Here is a 21,801-nt window from a genome sequence, read left to right as displayed (position 1 = left end):
TATATGGATTCTTCTTTAAGAAAAATTGTTCTCCTCTGTCAAATTTATTTTTCTTTCAGACCTCTGAATGCAGACTTCATATGTGGAGCTGTGGCATAATGTGATGCTCTGTGATGTAAACTGAGACTATTCAAAGCAGAGAGCATTGGGAAGCCTTTGCAAAAACTTCATCTACTTAAAATTATGTGTTGATGTAATCAACCAAATTTCTACTTGTGTCAGACTTTCTCCTGCCCCTCTCCATTAATTTCTATTCTGTACGCTGGCAAGAATACAAGAAAATACTTAGATAAAAATAACATTTTTTTTAGTTCTTTAAGGATTAATAATGGGTTTCAAAGGCAGCTAGATGGTGTAGATTATTGGGCTTGAGATCATGAGTTCCAACCTGACCTCAGACTAGCTATGTGACCCTGGACAAGTCACTTAACCCCATTGCCTTAAGTCCCCCCCCAAAAAAAACACTTAAGGAGAGAAAGTTAGGTGGCTCAGTGGAATCAGGAGGACCCAAGTTCAAATCTAGTCTCAGATACTTACTAATTGTATGCCTCTGGGCAAGTAACAATGCTAATTGCTTCTGAATTAATAAAAAATGAAATTAAAAATCGTAAGGAACCCCTGTACTCTACGGCTCAGGGAAAAGAACACAGGACTGGAGGACAAATCTTCAGATTCCAATCCCAGCACAGATATTTATTAGAAATATAAAACTGAACAAATCATAATCTCTCTGGGTCTTAATTTTCTCATCTGTAAAATGAGCAAGATGGATTAGATCATCTTCAAAGGTCACACTCCTGGCTCTAATAGTCTGTATTCTAAAGGTCTTTCCAGTACTGATATTCTGCAAATCCATAGTTGTAAAATCATTTCTCCCTTTAAAGGCTCCCATGTCTTAGTTGAGGTTGCCAACCATAAAAACCACAGGCCATGTCTCCATCCTGTATCTAGAGGGTGTCAACACAATCTCAGAATCCATGAAGTCAGGATTGTGCCTTTCCTGGATGATCTCTTTGGCCTTCTACTGACTACACAGAGAATTCAATTTATCAACAAAGAGAATTTGTCCTACTCAGCTCTTGGACCTTGGGAAAACTGAGTTTTTCTAGCTTTAGCTAGAGAATACAAATTGTAAAGTGACTGTTTCTGTGTGTGTGTGTGTGTGTGTGTGTGTGTGTGTGTGTGTGTGTGTCTGCCTGTGCACGTACTGGGCTTCAGACCTTTTCCCCATTTCCTCCCCCTTCACACACACAGAAGCCTGTGAGAGGGGTCCTTTATGCCAATCTCATTGTCTCAGTTCCCTCATGGTCTGGTTGGGGGCTAGCTTGATCCCAGTGGGAAAGGCTTATCACAATTCTTGAGGCTGAGAATTTGCTCACATGATCTCCTTCCATCCCATTCCATCTGTTCCCATAAGTCAGATAACCTGGGGCCATGGCTCAGTCCCTACCGTTAGAGAAATCAGCTTTCAAATCAGATACTAGAAGGGAGGCAACTTCTGTAGTTTTATAATTCTGGTTTGGGAGTGAGGTCAGAGAGTCAGGAGTCTGGGAGACCCAGAGATGTTGGCCTGGGATCACAGACTGAGAACTGGAATACCACAAATCCTCTACTTTAGATATCCTTAACCTTTTTTTTTTTTTGCATCCTGGATCCCCTTAGCAAAGGCAACCTGTGGCTGTTCTCTTCTAAGAGAACCATCTTGCTGCCCATATCCATAAAAAAATAAAAGTGGTAAAAATTAAGATGCATTTTTTTCTATCCAAATTCAAAGATCCAATGAAATCTGTTCCCTAATCCCCAGGTCTAAACTAAACTTCTCATTTTACAATTGAGAAACCTGGTGAGATTAAGAGATTTACAGAGGGTAAATGGGTAGTAAATGACTCACAGGAATTTGAACTCAGATTTCAGAATTTGGGGGTGGCTAGGTGGTATAATGGATAGAGCACTGGGCTTGGAGTCAGGAAGACTCATTTTCCTGAGTTCAAATCTGTCTTCAGACATTTACTATCTGTGTGACCCTGGGCAAGTCTCTCAATTCTGCTTGCCTCAGTTTCCTCAACTATAAAATGAGCTAGAGAAGGAATTGCAAACTGCTCCAGAATCTTTGCCAAGAGAATTCTTTTTGGGGGTCACAAAAGGTTGAACAAGGCTGAAACGACTGAACAACAATAATGCAATTCAGGGTTTGAAGCTTTTGTTTTGAAGGCTTACATTGATACATGAGAGGTTTTGGTGACCGGAGAAGGAGTCAAGCACTTTGGTGAAATACCAGAGAACAATGATCTCATCCCAGATCTCATCACACATTGATAATAATAATGAAATTCCTGTTTCCACAGCACCAAACAATTCACAAAGTACTTGCCTCATATCATCTTTTAGGTCCTGCAAATAGTAAAAGTATGATTTTTAGATGGGGCAACTGAGCCTCAGAGAAGAGAAGGAACTTGGCCAAGGTCACAGAGCTAGTGAGTGCAGTCAGAACTAGATTCCGGCATCCTCCTGGCCTCTTCCAGCTACATTACCAGCCTGAAAGCTCCCAGTTCTTTGTTTGTCCAAAGAGGGATAGACTAGTGATTGCTTTCTCACCAACCTTACCGAATTTAATGCTGGGAAGCAATAATTGATGAGAAGGCTTAAAACACAGAGTACTTTGCAAATGTACCAACAATGATTTGGAAAAACAAAGATGTCTCCTGGTCCTCCCAAAGGTGATACTTGACGCCAATGGTTCTCCTGGTGAAAAGTACCGAAGAGATCCAGGGATCTGGCTGAGTGACAAGGAGGCTAATTAGAGAAAAGGAAAATTCAGTTCATAATCCTGGGAAGAAAGGGATCAGAGCAGGAGGCTCACTTTAGTGATCCAACTCTCTAACCCCACCTTGGTGCCTATTATAGAACTCTGGACCAAACAGGTCTAAGTAAACATTTGTCTTGTCTCGGTGAGAGACCTTAGAGATGATATATTCTGACATCTTTTTATAGAAGAGGAGAACCCTGCCTAGAAAGTGGCTTCCTTAAGATCATAAAGCAATTTAGAATAGGGTTGGATGGAGAGTGGGAGGATTGGGGTTTTTTTTTAGCTTTTGCTAGGTAATGGGGTTAAGTGATTTACCCAAGGCCACACAGCTAGGTAATTATTAAGTGTCTGAAGTCTAATTTGAACCCAGGTACTGCTGACTCCAAGGCCAGTGCTCTATCCACTGTGCCACCTAGCCGCCCAGGAGGATTGTTCTAGAGAGAGATAACTGTGAAAAAGTGGGCAGGCTTTGGGGTTAAAAGACCTAGCTCTGACACTGTGAAGTTAGACAAATCACATTGGTACCCTTTGCCTTGATTTCCTCATCTGTAAAATGGGAACATGCTTCACAGGCTACTTGTGAGGAGAGCTACTTGTAACCTTGATTCGCTATAGAAAAGAAAGTTATGATAATAAGACTGAGAACTAATTTTGAGAAAGGAAGAAGTTGGGGCCAAAAGAAAGGAAGAAGGTATATTACTTGCAGAGTTGGTTTCCAATTCATATTCAAGGATCATTGATCCAGGGGTGAAAGGGACCTCAGAGACCGCCTCATCTAACCCCTTTGTAGTAGCCTCAGGGTATGACTTACCTGAGGTCCCACAGGTAGGGTGTCAGTAGACCTTTCTCACCATATTGTCCAGCTCTCAATTCCAAGCTCTCATTACCTTTCCAAGATCTTGGGACTGATAAATAAATAACAGAGCAAGTAGCCAGCTGGCTATCATTCAGCCATGGAAAAGGGAATTTAAAGAAAAGTTTCTTTTTTTTTTTTTAAAGCTATAGTCCGAACAGGGCTTTTGGAAAATCTTACTAAAGATTACCTGATGAATTTTGAAGCACCTCAGGATAGGGATCAGGGATTTGAAGCACAGTGGCCAGTTGGGCAAAGGCAGGATGATTCTTTAGCAGCCACACTTGGGCATAAATATTGCCCACTGGCAGCTGGGGCCCAACCCAGGGGCACAGGTGCTTGCAAAGCTGTTGCTGAGCAAACCCCAAAGGATTTCCAATCTTCTGTGCTGACTAAGGTTGGGGGTGAGGTCAATGACATTTGTGAGCATGGTCTCTTCAGCTGGGGCTTCATAGCCTAGTGCCCACCTCACCAACATGGGCATCTTGGCAATCCCTTATATGGCATACTCACTTAGATTTGTGTATGGAATGAGATGACAGGATTTGGAGCTGAAGGCACCTTTTGAGATTATCCCCTCAGTTTAAGGAGGACAATGAGTTACAGAGATGGGAAGGTGGTTTGCTCCAGGTCTAAAGAGGCATAAATAGAGATGGAAAGTGCAATGTTGTTCTGACTCCCTTCAATTCAATCAACATTTATTAAACATATGCTATGTGCTAAGCATTCAAGATGTTAATGGTTACCATTTCATGGTCCTTAAATAATAGTACTTCCCTCACAGGAATGTTGTGAAAAATCAAATGAGATATTTTTTGTTAAAGTGCTTAGCACAGTCTTAAAAATTTAATAATGGCTTGTTCCCCCTTCCTTATGAGTTTTTTTAAAAAGATTTTTGCAAGGCAAATGGGGTTACGTGGCTTGCCCAAGGCCACATAGCCAGGTAATTATTAAGTGTCTGAGGACAGATTTGAACTCAGGTACTCCTGACTCCAGGGCCATCCCACCTTATGAGTTTTTAAAAACATTTGAATTTGTTACTTCAGCTGATTCTGTGAGATAGGTGCTCTTATGGTAATTAGAATACGAATATGTGATATAATAAAAATATACATTAGACATGAGGAAACTGAGGCAGAAGGTATTCCCCAAGGGAATTGACTAACAGAAAATTTGAACTCAGATCTTCCTGACACCAAGTCTGGTGTTCCATTCCTGGCACATTTAGTTTCTTTTTTAATCTTTTGTGGGGAAGAGGGTAGGGTGAAAGACAATATTGATGGGTGGGCATGGGAGAGTTCCAAAAAGGGGAAATGATTTCTTAAGAGCAAGGGTGGAGAACTTAAGTTTCCTTGGTCCTCTGGGTAGCTAATATTAGAATTTAACTTTTCTCCCAGGAGTTAGAAACCTGTTGCTTCAATGGAAAGATTTTTTCTTAAATCTTACCTTCTCTGATCATAATAAACAGAATGGTTTGGATCTTGAACCTTTACTCGTGGTCAAAATTCCATGGTAGTGTCAGAGAAAGAGAAAGGATTCTACCCCATGGCACAGAAAGGTATGCCATATAAGGGATTGCCAAGATGCTCATGTTGGTGAGGTGGGCACTAGGCTATGGAGAAAGGATTCTACCCCCGGGACAGAATCCTCAGGGGACACCCCAACCTCTAATTCTTTGGGGGAAGTGATCACAGGGAAACTATCCTAGAAAAAGGGATCAGAATGTTGGAATTTGAAGCAACCTGCAGTGTTATCTGAGACTAATAGAGGAGCCACTTGAGACATGATAATGTTGCCTCATATATAAAATATATAATGATCCCTAAGAATTAGGAGGCACTGTCCTCATATTATATAACTCAAGGATGCCTTAAAAATGAAGTTTCCCAGGACAAGTAGGTGGCACAGTGGATAGAGCACTGGCCCTGAAGTCAGGAGGACCTGAGTTCAAATCCAACCTCAGACACTTAATAATTGCCTGGCTATGTGACCTTGGGCAAGTCACTTAACCCCCATCCCCTTAAATAAATAAATTGCTTTTAAAAATGAAATTTCCCCTGTACTGGATCTGTGGGACCAAGGGGACCCTGACTTTTTCCTGTCTGAATTCAGACCTGCTGACAGTATCCTAGGAGGGAAGCAGGGTAGAGAGGTCCACCGTGGCAAGCCCTGGCCAACCTTATCAGTTGGAAGCAGCCAGGGAACCTGAGCTAGTCTGAGGTTTGACTGTTGACAGTTAAGGAAGCTAACCCTTTTCCTTGCCTGTTGTCTTGCCCCCCTTTCCGTCCCCCACCTGCTTTTCTATTGGGCAGCTGCAGGGGGTTAGGTAGGGGACCCGAGGGAGGAAATCCTTGAACTTTTGCAGTAAGATCCAGTACAGTTACAACTGAAAAAAGCAAGAAGGGGAGGGCAGGGAGGGCTTCTTTCTTCTTATTTCCCTTAATGTCATGGGAACTTTGTCTCCCCAGAAGAGAAAATTGATTTCCTCCATCTGAGACCTTGTTGGGGCTTTTCATTTTTATTGCCTAAGGGAGGCCTGCACCCGGCGTCCTTGCTGGGGCATTTTGAGGAAACCACAACTCTTTCATTATGCCCCACCGCTGGTTATCACTGATAGTGACACGCTGGGTGACTGGGTACACTATCTGGCTGGAATAGAGGACCCTTCTCACTCCACGTCTCCTTCTACCTCTTCCTTTTGTCATAGAGAGGAAAGAGAAGTTTGGCAGAGCCAAGGGAGATCAGGACTGGACTTGCTAATTGGGGAGCCCTAACCAAATTACACTTCTCAGGAACTCTGGCCCACTTGCATGAAATAAAAATAACAAATCTATAAAATAAATGATAATTATAATAATAAAATGATAACGTTCTGTGACTTTGGGGAAATCATTTAACCTGACCGCTATGGCCTGTCATAGATAGCTAGGTGGTACAGTAAGTAGATAGAGCACTGGGATTGGAATCAGAAAGATGTCAGTTCAGATCTGATATCAGACACTAATTAGTTGTGTGACCTCGTGCAAGTCACTTTACCTGTATTTACCTCCGATCCTTATTTGTAAACTGGGTACATACTGGAGAAGGCATTGGCAAACCTTTCCTATCCTTGACAAGAAAATCCCATGGACCTTGTCTATGGCATCACAAAGAGTCAGACATGACTGAAATACTTAACAATAACAATGATGAGCTATAAAATAGGGAGAGGGTCTAGATTAATGATCACTAGAGTCCTTGGCTTGATTTATTTTCTGTAAAATCATACAAACATAAAATTCGATGACACACCTCTCCAAGTCAATGAGGTCAGTCCCCAGTTGGGATACCCAGGGCTCCCTTCCCCTAAGAAAGGATAAAAGGACAGGTGGATTCACTCAAATTTCTCAATTTAGAAGTTATTTCCCTTAACAATACTTCTCCTATTCTTCTCTTCCCTCCTCTTAGCCAATCTGGCACCAGCAAATTCAGAGCATCTCTCAGACTCTGAGAATTCTTTATAGTACCCCCCTGCAGCCTGGATTCTAGATTTCAAGGAAGTTCAGAACCTACAAGTGAGTAGCATCAGCCTCCCCATGATGGGTCTTCCCTTCACGCATGTATCCTACCCCATCTCATACCGAAATCTGGTCATTTAGGAAGAAGGTATCCAAAGTCATCAAGGGGAGCAACCCTGCATCCTTCCATCACTCCCTGTTTCAACCTTCCTTCCAGAGTTCTCTGAGACAAAACTGGGAAAAACAACCCTTAGTAAATCAGATATACCACATCTTATTCTGGAACGACAGAAGTCTAGGTAAACCCAAAGCTAAGGCTGGCAAGTTTCAAGGGTATCCAGGTGCCTTCCCACCCTTAACCCCCAATGAATGGATAGAGACCTTCCAACCCTATCCCCCTCTGGAAGACACCCCCTTCCCAGACTCTTAGGATCTCTGGGAGTAAATAGAGATGATTGATGGGATTGTCTAACCCCATATCAGTACCTTATAGTAAACTGGAGGGATCTCCTCTGAAGCACGGAGAGAACAGGACTAGGAAGACTGGGTTGTTGTCTGATCTGAGTCACTATGTGAGTGATGATTGAGTGAGCAGGCACTCTAAGTCACTCTCTTCCCCTGCAGTGGAGGGCAGGCAGCCAGTGAGAAGGGGGAGGGTGGAGCGTGTGTTTGTGTGTGTGTGTGTGTGTGTGTGTGTGTGTGTGTGTGTGTGTGTGTGTGTGAGAGAGAGAGAGAGAGAGAGAGAGAGAGAGAGAGAGAGAGCGCAGCTCCTTTTCCTTGCATCTCATTTGTTTTCCAATGAATAGAGAGAAGTGAGTCAGCCAGAAGGGGTTTTAACTTCGGCTCAGATGCAGATGAGGAAGGGGGTGGGGTGGAAGGACTAGATTGGGGAAGCCTGGTGCCCCCCAAGGGTCCAGAGGGGAGGCAGGAACCTTAACTGATTTGGTCTGAAAAGCTTCGAGTCCTTCTGCTCACACTCCTGACTTCCTCCAAACCTCAAACAAATCAGATACTTAGGATGGAGGCTCAGGAGACAAAGAGAGACCCAGGAGAGGCTGAGATAACATTGTCATTACTGGGTGGTGCCCAGGCTCCAGCTGGGGGGGTAGGGAGAAGCAGAAAGGAACAGGTGTCTCAAGGGAGCATGAGGAGCATGGGGACTGGAATGCATTAAGAAAAGGGGAAAACAGGTCACTGAACGCTGGGCTGAAGGGGACCTCAAAAGAAATCTAGTCCAAATTCTTCATTTGACAAATAAAGAAAGTGAGGTTTAGAAAGCCTTAAGTCTCAGATCTCTTGACTTCAACTGTTCACTCTTTTTTTAATACCAAATCCCACAGCTTCACTTTCTTTGCTTTGCTTCTTTCTCAGGAGCTCAAAAGAGTCTGGATACACTGACTTCTTGGTTCTCAAGACCCAAGGGAACAGAGAGAGAATCAGGGAGGGAGCCCCATCTCTCCTTGGTTCACAAGTAACCTTTGGTTCTAGGTTGAATCCATATGAATCTCAGCCAAAAATGGGCTCTCGCTCCTCATGCATGGCTCTTCCTGTGTGTCAGCTCTCTGATACCTACCCTCCAGGAGTGCCCATTTCAGACTGCGAACCCAAGGACTTGCCTGTCTTAGCTGATCATAGCATTAAAGCTCCAGAACCTGGAAGGTCACATAATCCAAGTCCTTCATTTTACAGATGAGGGAAAAAACTCTCAGAAATGTTGAATGATTTCTCAAGGTTATACAGGTAGTAAGTGGCAGACCTGAGATTTGAACTCATATCTTACAACTCTGAGTACCTTTTTAACTACCCTCCCAGGCTGGTGAAGCTACTTAGCTTTTTTTTTTTTTAAATTCACCTTTTGTTCCTTTGGTTTTTTGCAATGCAAATGGAGTTAAGTGGCTTGCCCAAGGCCACACAGCTAGGTAATTATTAAGTGTCTGAAACCGGATTTGAACCCAGGTACGCCTGACTCCCAGGGCCGGTGCTTTATCCACTAGCCACCTAGCTGCCCTGATACTTAGCTTTTGATCCATGCCTTTCATGCTTGATATTCATCCACTTAAAGGTGGAGGGAGATGAATGTCCCTTACCTTCCTTGGGGGTAGGGAATGGGGGGATTACATTTTCAACGATGGTTGTTTGCTTTGTTCACTTCAAGAGTTCAGAGTACCGGTTTCCAAATACTCCATAGGAGATTCTTATATAATCTAGGGTTCCTGTCAGATCTCTGGCAATTTTATGTCAGCTATCAACCATCTAACTATTTGACCCAAACCCAAGATGAGCCCTGGGAATGAGGAAGAAATGTCTTAAAGGAGTTTCTCCATTTAATCAAACTCTCAGCCTTAACCCTGACCCTTTCTTCCAAGGGGATGTCTGAATTTCACAGATGCAGAATAACTTCCATTATCCCTCTGGAATGGGGGGTGATGAGATTAAGTCCATCTGGCAGATGGTGGCATACAAACTGACTTGAAAGTGAGTAATAATAGGACTTTGGAGCTAGCCTTGCCATCCTCAGTTCTCATTGCCAGCCTCTAATAAGATGCCACAAAAATGAAGTCTTTTGGCCAGTATCCTGGAAACTCATTCATTCTTTCAAAAAGATTTCCAAATAATTTACTGTACCTGGTCTTCTAGGTAGTGCAGAGGATATTTAGCTTCTACATTTTTGTTAGCTTTGTCCTTTGTTCTCTAAGAAGACCATGTAATCAGGAAAGTGATACCATAAGAAGAACATGGATTTGAGTAAAGGGGTGCTGCACTACATCATTAGTTTCCCTTTCTCCGACAAAGCCATCTGGATTCAATGATCAGATATGAATTAGGATGACTTGAGATGACCCTGGATACAAAGCAATCAGGGTTAGTTAGGAGAATGGGAGATATATATATCCATAACTACAAGGGGAAGCAGAGATTAAGATAGGAAATTCTTTTGGGGGGATGAGTTCAAAATGGAATTTTGTATGTGAGACAGTAGAAAGAACATTCTCTCTGGAATGAAGGGGCCTGGGGTCACATCTCAGCTCACTCAACATAGTACCTGTGTATCCTTGGGCAAGTCACGTAATCTGTGTGCCTCAGATAGCTTCTGGGTTGCTTCCCTCCCAACTCTAAATCTTTGTTTGTATGAGGTCCCTTATGGCTATGGGAATTTGGGATGACTTCCTGGAGTGAATGAGCTTTGAGCTCCTTGAACATGGGCAAGAATTCAATATATAACGATACAGAGAAGCATGCTCCAGGCAAAAGGATGTTGTAAGCAAAGATGAATCAAGGAAAAAGAACTGAATGAGACCAGGGAGAGCCAAAAGTGAGTCTCATTTGGCTGAAGTCCTTGGGAAAGTTGGGGAAGGTGAGTCTGGAGAGGTAGATGGGGGCCAGACTGGAGAAGACCTTTAATGCCTATTTAATATTAGTACAAAGCATGAGAGAGTGACACTCAAGAATCCCTGTTGGAGAACTGCAGAATCTAAAGTTGAGAGGGAGCTGACCAGTCCTCTCATTGTACAGGGGTGGGCACTTATGGCTGTGTCTTGTTCAAAATCACAGACCAGGATGCAACCCCATGTCTTCGAACCCTGGCTCTTATAGACTATACCATATGGCCTCCCATCTGGACCCATCTCAGTCCCATCCTTAATCCTTCCTACAAGATCATATTTCTCCCAGATGGCATTTTTTTCTCAGTCTGTAGGTTTGTTCTTACTCCTTTAGGAGGCTGGGAGGGGAAGCAAAGGGGTATTCCTAACTGAAGGAGTTGGTGAGTTTAAAATACCGAGACCGGAATGACATACATTCTCTGGTAATCAGGGAAAAATGATGGATGTAACTGCTGAGCCATGGTCTAAGATCTTTGAAAGATCCTGGGGAACAGAAGGTATAACACAGAACTGTAGAAGGGCTAATATTATCATTATCATTATTATTATCATTATTATTATTATTTAGGTTTTTGCAAGGCAAACGGGGTTAAGTGGCTTGCCCAAGGCCACACAGCTGGGTCATTATTAAGTGTCTGAGACCAGATTTGAACCCAGGTCCTCCTGACTCCAGGGCCAGTGCTTTATCTACTGTGCCACCTAGCCACCCCTATTATCATTATTTTCAAAAGAGAACTTTAAAAAGGGAAGATATTAGCTTCCCTAGTAAACTAGGTAAACTGGGCTTTGATTCTTGATGAAATTTTAGAACATGTTATTAAAGGGATGATTAGTGGACATTTAGAAAAGGAAGCAATAATCAAAAAAGTCTGAGTGGTTTCATTAATGACAGTTTATGTATGAAGTTTAACAGTAACAGGAACATAATATGTGCAATGACTTCAGTAATGTAAATGAAAATAACAGTGAAAAGCGGTCCAACTCTATCATGGTCCGACCACATAGTGAACCCTAGCTCTTAGCTCAGTAGAGAAGAGGTGGAGGACTACAGATACAGAATGTTGCCTGTGCCAGTGGCTATAGTTCTTACATTTCACAGTCATGTTTAACTTTTTTTCAGTGCTAGAAGAAAAATGCAAGAAAATGAGGTTAAAAATAAAAGAAATCACGAGAACTTTAGGCAGGCTATATCCGATTGACTCCATTTTCTTTTTTGATAAGATTATTCATGGAAATGCAATCGATACCATTCAACTGGTTTAGCATGGCCTCTGATCATGTCTCTCAAGCTATTGCTATGGGAAAAGAGGGTGAAATGTGGCCTGTATAAAATTAGATGAATTCAGAACTGGGTGAATAGCCTAAGCCAAAGAGAAGTCATGTCAGATCCAATGCCAACTTGGAAGAAAAGTTTAGAACGGAGGGCCCCAGGGATCTGTATTTGGTCCTGTATTATTTAATATTTTTTATCACTTAAGTGTCTTGGGGAAGCTAAGTGGCACAGTGGATAGAGCTCACGCTCTAGCCAGGAATCAGGAAGACTCATCTTCATGATTTCAAATCCAACCTCAGACACTTACTAGCTTTGTGATCCTAAGTGACTTGCTCAGGGTCATACAGCTGGCAAATGTGTCTGAGGCAAGACTGGATCTCAGATTTTTCTGTCTCCACGTTTTAGCCCCACTCTCCACACCACTCTACTCAATAATGTTAGTTTTTCTTTTCTCAGGAAAAGAGATTTTTGGATAGTTTACATTATAGCTCCTTTCAACTATCCAATGGGCTCTTTTATGAAAGAGGAATTCAATCTGTTTTATGTATTCCTTGATGGTAGATCCAGGAACAATGAGGCAAAAAGGGCAAAGAGACAGACTGAGGCTTGATGGCATCAGTGAGAATTGTTGTCAAGTAGAATTCACTAGAATTCTTCCATTTAAAAAAAAAACATCCACCCCTTGCTGGTTATTGGGAAGATCAATTGTAGTTTGGTCTCTCCAGGTCTGAGATCCTGGGATGCTGCTGAACCCTGGCTACAAGAGGCATTAACTTGAGATGTCAATTTGTTCTGCCACGACTCCTTCTATTCCCGTGGGAAATACATTGGATTAGACAACACACCCCTCCCGAAAGTAAGGCAGTTGCCAGCACCCCTCAAGCCTATGCTAATATTCTCCATAATGACACAGTCCCCACCACTCCCCCATCCTCTCTCTAGGGCTCAGTCTTTGAAGAGCCCAGCAAGGCCAGATCAGCTGATGGTCCTCATGCCTTCTGACTCAGCCATCCTCACAAAGGGTGCAGTGTATCTGATGCCAGCCTCCTCCCTTCCCCCCCACAAGCCAATATAGAAGTTGGGAGCCAGATGTGGCCAAAGGGGACCCCCTCCTGGGGGCTAGTCAGCAGGAGCAGATGTACTAATGAGAATCAGGAAGACACAAAGAAAAGCTTAGTTCCATTTTTTTAATGGAGTTTGAGAGTAGGAGAGGGAGGGATTTGGGCAGCTTTGTTGGAATCAATTTAAATGCTGGAGAAAGAAGCAGAAGAAACTTGGCAGAGAGACCAGGGGTAGATCTGATTTGCCAGGTGCCTTATTTGGTGCTCTGGAGCAAGCCTCAGCTCTGATTGGTTCCTTCAAAGGGAGGGGCTTGGGTTCTGGCCCTCATCATCCACCTGGGTTTACCTGAGTCTGGTTTTAAAAATAATTAATTAGGGAAAAAACCAAACAATGACTCCACTTGCAGTTGCGTAATTCTTCCTGGGAGTGTCCTGCTTTAAACTGATCTCTCACACACCCACAGAGGATGCCCTCTGAGATGCCACTTCCCCAGGCATCTGTTCTTCCCTGACTGTAGCCAAGTAGGCCTCACCTCCTGAGGTTCCATTCATTTACACTTGTTATCTCTGGCCACTCCTGTCTTCCATTCCCTCCACTGAGAACGCTCATGGTCCTCTTTCTGCCTGGTCCCTGCTCCAAGCTCAGTTCTTCCAATGGCCTTCTCTGATGACCCCCACGCAACACTAGCTGCTTCCTCATGGTGCCAGTTCAACTCCACAAATATTTACAAAAGATAGGCAAAAGGAAATGAAAAATAGCACCTACCATCAAGAAGCTTACAGTCTACTGGGAAGAGACATTAAATACCCCAAAAGGTAAAAGCAAACTATATAAAAAGTAAAGATGGAGCCATTGAGGCAGGGGGTGCTAACAATTGAGAAAGATCAGGAATCGTTTTTTAATAGGAGTTGATCCTTGAATGGACCTAAGATAACAAAAAAAAAAACCCTAATAGAATCTATATTTGTAGGATACCTTATGGTTCACAGAATACTTATCTCTCAACAGTCCTGTTAAGTAGCATGTCCAATTTAAAGATGAGGAAACAGAGACTCTGAGAGGTTAAGGAGTTTAGCCATGGTCCCCCTGATTAGCATCAGGATTCCAAGCCAGCCATCCTGACTCCAGGCACAACCTATTTTCCTATTTTCCGCAGGGTGAATGGTTCCATCCTGGACACCTACTGCAGATGCATCTACTGCTAGGGGTTGGTGGGTACGTGAACCCCCCTTCTCTTTGGGTGTTCTGGTCAGAGCCCTGCTGATAAGGGCAAGTCATGGGAATCTGTGATGCTAGGAGGAGCAGGGTGACTTCCTGGCTTCTGTCCCTCCCCTACAGCCCGCTTTTATCTCTCCCACACTTCTCCCCAAGGCCACAGGCCTTGTTCGGAGGCCTTCAGACCTTCCCTGAAATCTATGGCACCCAGCCTCCCACCTTCCTTCTTCCCTCCCTAAGGAGCCAAGCCCATGACATAACGTCTAGAAGCTTATCTTTGGAGGTTAACTCCCATGTGCTACCCCACTTTGACCAGAGCTCCTTCTCCTATCAAGGCAACTACCTCCTAACAGAGGAACCCAGAGTTTGGAAAAAACCACCTGTTCCTCTGGGGTTGGCAGAGGCAGGTGCTGGAAATACCTTGGCAGAAGCTAGAGATAGTGAAGGAATTGTGGTCACATAGACCAACTGAAGGAAAAATATATGAATTGAAATAAGGGGATGCCATCTGGGCTATAAAAATTCTACCTCATACCCTCCTGTGGGCTGCCCCTTGGTCCTCTTTTAAAATAAAATTTCCTGATAAAGAGTAAAATATATTAAAACCTCAACACTGTGTGAATGAGGATCCTATAAATATTAAGGAGCTGTTCCAAATATGAGTCTTGTTTTGGTCAGAGAGCCTGGGTTCAAATTCCAACTTTAGTCCCTGCTTGTTGTATGAGCTTGGACAAACCTCTAGGCCTCAGTTTCCTCATCTGTAAAAAGAAAACATTAAACTAGGTGTTCTTCACAAGTCTCTCCCATCTCTAGACCTTGTAGTTAGGAATTGATTTCTTTTTGCTTGTGGATTAAAATTAGTCGTAAAGACAGGTGCAACGTGAGGAACCCCAGGGAAGCCAAAGAAGGAAAGACACAGAAGATTCCCAAGGACACATATTGGTTTCTAAAGCTGGGGGTTTGAGAGAAAACTGGTTTAGTTTCTCGCCTTCGTACATGGAAAGGAATTGCTCCTTTCCATTTCACAGAAGACCTTCAAGTTTTGGGTAGAGGAAAAGTTGGACTCAATACAAGCTGGCTCTGGGAAAACTCTAGATGGAGGTGGGGAATGAGGTGGAGAAGAGTTCCAGGAGGAAGCCATGAAGGGGACAGTTCATGTATGGGGGCAGCCCCATTGGGAGAAGAGGTGATCTGGAACATGTTCCCTTGGGAATGGAGGAAGACACCTTTGGGAGAGGGGTACCATGGCAACAGGTCCCCTAGGGGGACAATTTGGGCATGATTTCAAGATCCATGACTGCCCTGAGCAAGAAATGTACCCTTCCTCCCCCCACACGAGGAAGTATGCCCAGGGGCAGAACCCCATTCACCTTGGACTGTTTATGGTCTTTTCTTCCTTGAAATCTACTTAATTCTGACTCACATTTCCATTAAGTTTTACAAAACACTTAGCTCACAACTTTAGGAGGTAGGTAGTGCAAGGGTTATTTTTCACTGTTTGCTAGATGGGGGAATATGGTGTAGTAGAGAGCAGACCTCTGACCAAGGGAGAGTTGGGGTCAGGTCCTGATTCAACTTCTGATAGGTGTGACCCTGCACAAGTCACTTGCCCTCAATTCTCAGGCGGTTCTTCCTCTAAGTTTCAGAGTGGGCACCTATCTGCTTTGGGAAAGGGAATTTTTCCCACCTGGAGTTCCTATACCAATGAAATCACAGGGATGGTCCAAAAGAAAAGGAACACATGTATGAAGAAACGGGCTGAAGCAATTTACTCAGTCACTTAGCTATTAAACAGTCACAGTCATTCAATCCTAGGAGACCAACTATGACCAATGCTATCCCCATCCAGAGAAAGCAAAACAAAGCAAAACGAAAGAAAATCAGAATTTGAGTGGACACTACATTCACTTGTAACATTTTTCTCTTATATATTTCTTTCTTATCTCATGGTTTTCTTTCTTTTCCTTTAATCCTAATTCCTCATACCAAAAAGGACTAATCTATGAACGTTAAACACTAATGTATATGTGCAATGTTTGTTTGACTGTTCGACCCTGAGGGGAGGGGGGTGGGGGTGGGAAGGGAGAATGGAAGGAAATTATGTAACTTAAAAATAGGCATATGCATGTGGATGAATGTTTTAAAACTTTTATAACATGTAAATGGAAAAATAAAATATCAGTTTAAAAAACAATCACAGTCAGAGTGCTCATGATCTCCAAGTAGTAGAGACAAGGCTATTATTGTCCCCATTTAACAGATCAGGAATCTGAGGCTGAGAGTATTGAAGTTACTTTTCCAGGGTTACACAGCTGGCAAGTATCTGGAGACAGAATTTGAACTCAGATCTCCGGACTCAAATCTGGTGCTTCACCTCTACACCAGTTAGCTGCCAAGACTCAAACCCATAGTCACAGCTCATAGCCAATTGCTTCCATTATCCCATAGGTTATGTCTTTCATTTAGCTCCAGATTGGTGAGGAGCATAAAGTGGAGCCAGAAGGTACAAGCCTTAAGGGGTCATAGATTCAGCTCTAGATGGGGAACCAGGGGCATGGCCAGGTCTTCTCCCCCCACTTCAGAATGGGTGCTTTTTCTCTTACAATATACCTTTCAATTGCATCTCCATCACTTCATGGCCTTCCCCCAAATCCCTTGACCTTGAGCCAAAAGACTGTCCACCCTCCTCCTCATTCTCTTGATCCCCCCAGCCCCAGTCAAGACTAATGAGGTTTTCCTGAAGGCACCTGCTTCCCAGATCCAAGACCAACCCACTCCCCACCTCCTGGGCCTATTACCCTCCTTTATTCTGACAAGCATCTGTGCCTTCATGATTTTTCTCATTCCCAAAGACCCAGGGGGTTCAGTCACTTAATAATTCCATTATCTGCAGGGACTGTGGCTGCCAGATGTTATGCCTGGGTCTTCATTAGTGAGGAGAGCCCAATTAGCAACAGCTGAGGCTCTGCCCAGGCTGGCTTTGTATATTGTCACGTGCATCCCCTCCCCTTCCTTAGCCATAGAGGGCAAAGATAAAGGAGGTAAACCAAGGTCCCAAGAGGAGGAAGAAACACACTTCTCTGACTGATGTCTCTGGTTCCATTGGATGATATCAGTATAAGGGGCAATTAATGGGTTTCCCTGAAGGCTCAGGAGAGGACTTGGGTAAATAATAATAGTAAAATAACTGCCTTAAAAACCATGGTGGGGGAAGGACGAATGTATACAATAGCAAAACGAGGGGATTCCAGGCAGGATGATGGATAATGGGGAATTTTGTTCATATTAACCCGGGTTCCCCATGGAGCCTTCACAGAAATATAACTGAAATAGTAGTGAACTAACAAACAAAAAAGCCCCAACACTATCCTTGAGAATGCAGGAAATAAATTAGTATCATCAAAAAAAATCTTTGCCTGAAATTATACATGACACCGATCTGTAAAAAACGTGAGAGTGTTGGTTTGAAAAGGAGTTGGCAGATGGAGGTCTCACATAGCTATGAATGAAAAGCATTCTAAATGGGGAGACCTGGAAGAAGAAATCAAAACCATGTGGGGATAAGCTACAGTTTTATCACCCCCTTGATACTATGAACACCCAGGATGCTTGCAGTGAGCCTACAGGAGGTAAGCTTCCTTTCCAGCATTTCCATTGAATCACTGAAAATCACTTGGGCAATAGTCCTTATATATTTAACATAAAAGAAGAAGAATAAATAGCAAGATAGTAACTTGCCTTTACATGAATAAATGCTGAACAGATGAGCAGAACCAGCAAAATGTTATGCACATTAACAACAACCACCACAACAAGGAGAGATGGTCAACCATGATGGTCTTGTTTGTTTCAGCAGTACGATAATCAAAGACAATTTTAAGGGACTTATGATGGGAAATATCCATATCCAGAGAAGCAACTGTGGATTTTAAATGAAGACCAAAGCTTATTGTCTTCAATTTTTAAATGTTCTTTTATGTATTATGTAATTTTATCTCTAATGTTTTCTTTCTCCCTTTTGGACTGTTTCTTCTTTTACAACACATTCAATTTCGATTTATGTTTAGCAGGGTTAGATGTAAAGCTTGTATCAGGTTGCTTTCTGTGGGGAGAAGGGAAGGGAGGGAGAAAAATTGTAAAACTCAAAACTTGTAAAAACCGATTGGTAAAAATTATGATTGCATGTAGTTCAAAAAACAAATGAACTATTTATATTTAAAATAAATGAATAAATGAATGTTCAGTCGGAAAAAAAGATAGTAATTTGTCGTAGGATTGTTTCTATCTGGACTCCATCAAAAATATGAAAAGAATGAAATGATCCGCATACTAACTCATCTTTACATAACACAATTTACAGAGTTGATCTCTGTGCCTGCTGATTGTTAAGGGAGGCTTCCTAGAGAGGTTTTATGAGCTAGAGATAGGGATTAGACCTGCGATTCGGCGGGAAGGGTGAGGAAAATCCTTTTATTAAGGCATATGGTTACTTCTCTCTATGTACTAGACATAATGGATTATGAACTGAACTTACAACATGGGTTCATATTCTGCCTCTCATCCTTTCCAGATTAGCCTCTCTGAAACCACATTTCCTTTAGCTAAAAAAGAAGATGGCTTCTGAGGTGCTTTCTAGTCTAAATCTCTGACTTAAGAGTCTTAGTTACCTTGGACACTGATATTTTAATTGACTAGGGTCCCACATGCCAGAGGCAAAATTTAGATTCAAACAGGTTTTCCTGTCTTTAACTTTTAAAATTATATTCCATATCTATTTAATAAATAATGCCAAGTATCATTATTAATATTATGATTATTATTTTTGGAGGCAATAACTTGCCTAGGGCACACAGCTAGAAAATGTTGAAGTCCAGATTTGAAATCAGGTCCTCCTAATTCCTGGACAAGTGCTCTATAACGCCAACAATTATTAATGTTAACTCCTTCCTCTTATAAACTATATGGATTTTATACATATATATGTATATATATATATAGTTAGTATATGTAACCTATATCTAATATAACCTAGATACCATATAAATTATATAACATATATAAACATATATCTATATGCCAAATAACCTGTAAATACTGTGACATAATCTATATGCTATATCAGTTATATATAGTAAATATATAATCTATATGCTAAATCACATATAGTATAAATGAACTATATATAATACAAAATAATGCACATATTATATAACATATATCATCTAAGAAACTCCCAATAAGGAAATCTCTTGATTTGTTGAATTGTTTTCAGTCCTGTCCAACTCTTGGTGACACCATTTAGGATTCTTTTGGCAAAGATACTGGAGGGGTTTTATATTTGCTTCTCTAACTCACTTTATAGATAAGGAAACTGAGGCAAACAAGATTAAGGGACTTGCCCAGTAAGCTTCTGAGGCTGGATTTGAACTGAGTCTTGTTGACTCCAGGCCCAGCACTCTGCGCTATGGCACCACCTTGCTGTTTTTACGGATGAATAAATGGAGACCTAGTCCCTGGGGTGAGCATCTCAATGCAGATGATTCCCAGATGTACACATCCAGTCCTAGTTTCTCTCCTAAGCTCCAGTCCTACATAATATTTCCAATGAAATGTGCCACAGGCATCTCAAATTTAACATGTACAAAACAGAAGTCATCTCCATTCCCATTTCCCAATCTCCCTATTACAGCAAGTGCCCCATCATCTTTCCTGTCACCCAGACTCATAGACTTGGCATCATCTTGGAATCCTCCCATTATGGTAACCTGCCATTTCTGCCTTCCCATCATCTCTTAATACCATGGAATACTATTGTTCTATAAGAAATCATAAATGACTGGACTATAGAGAAGCATGGAAGGACTTACAGGATCTGAGTGAAGGGAGTAGAACCAACAGAATACTGTACACATCATCAACAACATTGTGAGATGAACAACCTTGATGAAAGCATTGCCTCTCAGCAGTTCAGGGACCTAGGACAACTGTATTAGAGCAGCTATGGGCAATGCTATCCCCATCCAGAGGAAGAAAAACAAGACAAAACCAAACACACATAGACGCAAACCCCAGCCCTTCAGAAAATTATCTTCCATATGTCTCTTTCCCTTAATCCTAATTCCTTATACTGAAAATAACTAATCTGCAAACATGTTTATCAAAATATGTATATAAAATGCTAACCTGACTCTTCAGTGCTGAGGGGAGGGAGTGGGTTGGAGGGAGGGTGGAAGGAGATTTTGTAACTTAAAAATATACATGTTCATATGGATGAAAATAAATAAATAAAAAATATTCACTTGGTTAGCCAAGTAGTATAACATTAATTTAGAGCCATTACTTCATTCAATGTAACTTATTTCAAAAAGTATATATATATATATATATATATATATATATATATATATATATATATATCCAACATCTCTTAAATACATTGCCTTCTTCCTACTTACACAGCCACAACCCTGGTTCAATCCCTCCCCACTTTCTGGTTAGACCTTTACAAGAGCCTCCTAACTGACCTTCTTAACTCACATTTCTCCCCTCTCTAATCTCTCCTTCCCTCAACCTCATAGGAGATTTGTCTAAGGCACACATCCATTCAAGTCACTTTCCTTCCTTGAAGTTCCCATGGCTCCCATTACCTCTAGGATCAACTAGGAACACCTTTGCTTGATTTGAAAATTTGACTCCATAACCTTTTCATGGAACCCTTCTTTTCTTTCCAGTATTCTACTGGAGTCTCTTCCCTCCTTTGTTGCTGTTTCAGCAACAACGGGTAAGAGCATCTCCACATGGAGCCTGGAATGTTCTATCACTTCAACTCTGCTTCTTCCTTCCCTTCGAGACTACCCACTAGAAGGCTTCTCTCCATCCTCTGAGACACCAAAGCCGCTCCTATTGGTGCCTGCCTTCTCCTCTTTTATATCTTAAAGTCCTTAGTTCATTTCCTGTTGTCTTCTCCATTAGACTGTAAGTTCCCTGAGGGCAGGGAATATTTTTGCTTTTCTTTATATCTCTACAGTACCCTGTACATTATGATTGTTTAAGAAATGCTTTTTGACTTGACAAGGATTGATATCAAGTCCTCTGGTTCCAGACAAATCCAGAATGACTTCTATGATAAGGTAATAAACACACCCTGGAAGTGGGTGGGACCATGGAGTCTCCATACTGCACAAACCTCTTTCCCAGCTCCTTGCCCCTTTGGTGTTATTTTTGATTTGGAAGTTAGGAAAGTTTTAGACAATGGGCAGGGGGACACAAAGGATCCCTTAAGCTCCCTTAAAGTAACCCCAAAGTCCAGGGACAGTAATGTTCATTACTCTTTACCAGCAGTCTATTTGTCTGAAGCCATTCTCACTCCTTAAATAAACAAAGCCGGCCAAACAGGGCCGAACAAACCGGTTTCCCAGGGGTGCCTCCCCAAAGGCTTTTAGTCTATTTTTCCTAAGCAGCAAAAGAAAAGACATGAAGCAAAGCAATGGGAAGCCAAGGCTCACAGCCATTCAAAAGCAGGGCTTTTTAGGAAGGAATTGGTTGTCTGATGCCTTCCCTGCTTGGGCCCATTAAAAGAAAAATAGCTTCATCCATATCTGCAGCCCTATATTAGTTTATGCAGGCTGTTTCAGCCCCATTCCTCTGAAGTCCATAGGTTTTACTGCCCCATCTCTCCGGACTAAGATCAAGTATGTTAGATGAAGAAACAG

The 21,801-nt window shown here is 42.2% G+C and overlaps 1 protein-coding gene across 4 annotated transcripts in view; it reads right to left on the bottom strand.

Moving 5' to 3' along the window:
* The window catches only part of ADGRG1 (adhesion G protein-coupled receptor G1), a 78,093-nt gene that overhangs the window by 55,195 nt on the left and 1,097 nt on the right, over positions 1-21,801 (bottom strand). The window contains exons 1-2 of one of the 4 annotated variants that reach the window (XM_074198671.1): positions 7,643-11,180; positions 3,618-3,711 (exon numbers count right to left, since the gene is read on the bottom strand). The exons of 2 other annotated variants lie outside the window; for them this stretch is intronic. The gene's annotated coding sequence lies outside the window, so the exon portion shown is untranslated. Of the gene's footprint in view, positions 1-3,617; positions 3,712-7,642; positions 11,181-21,801 lie in introns of those variants that run through there. One more of the 4 variants, XM_074198653.1, reaches the window with a different exon arrangement.

Source organism: Macrotis lagotis, chromosome 1 (assembly GCF_037893015.1).
Source record: "Macrotis lagotis isolate mMagLag1 chromosome 1, bilby.v1.9.chrom.fasta, whole genome shotgun sequence".
NCBI lineage: Eukaryota > Metazoa > Chordata > Mammalia > Peramelemorphia > Peramelidae > Macrotis > Macrotis lagotis.
Note: the sequence above shows the minus strand (reverse complement) of the source record. Positions and strands in the feature narration are given on the sequence as shown.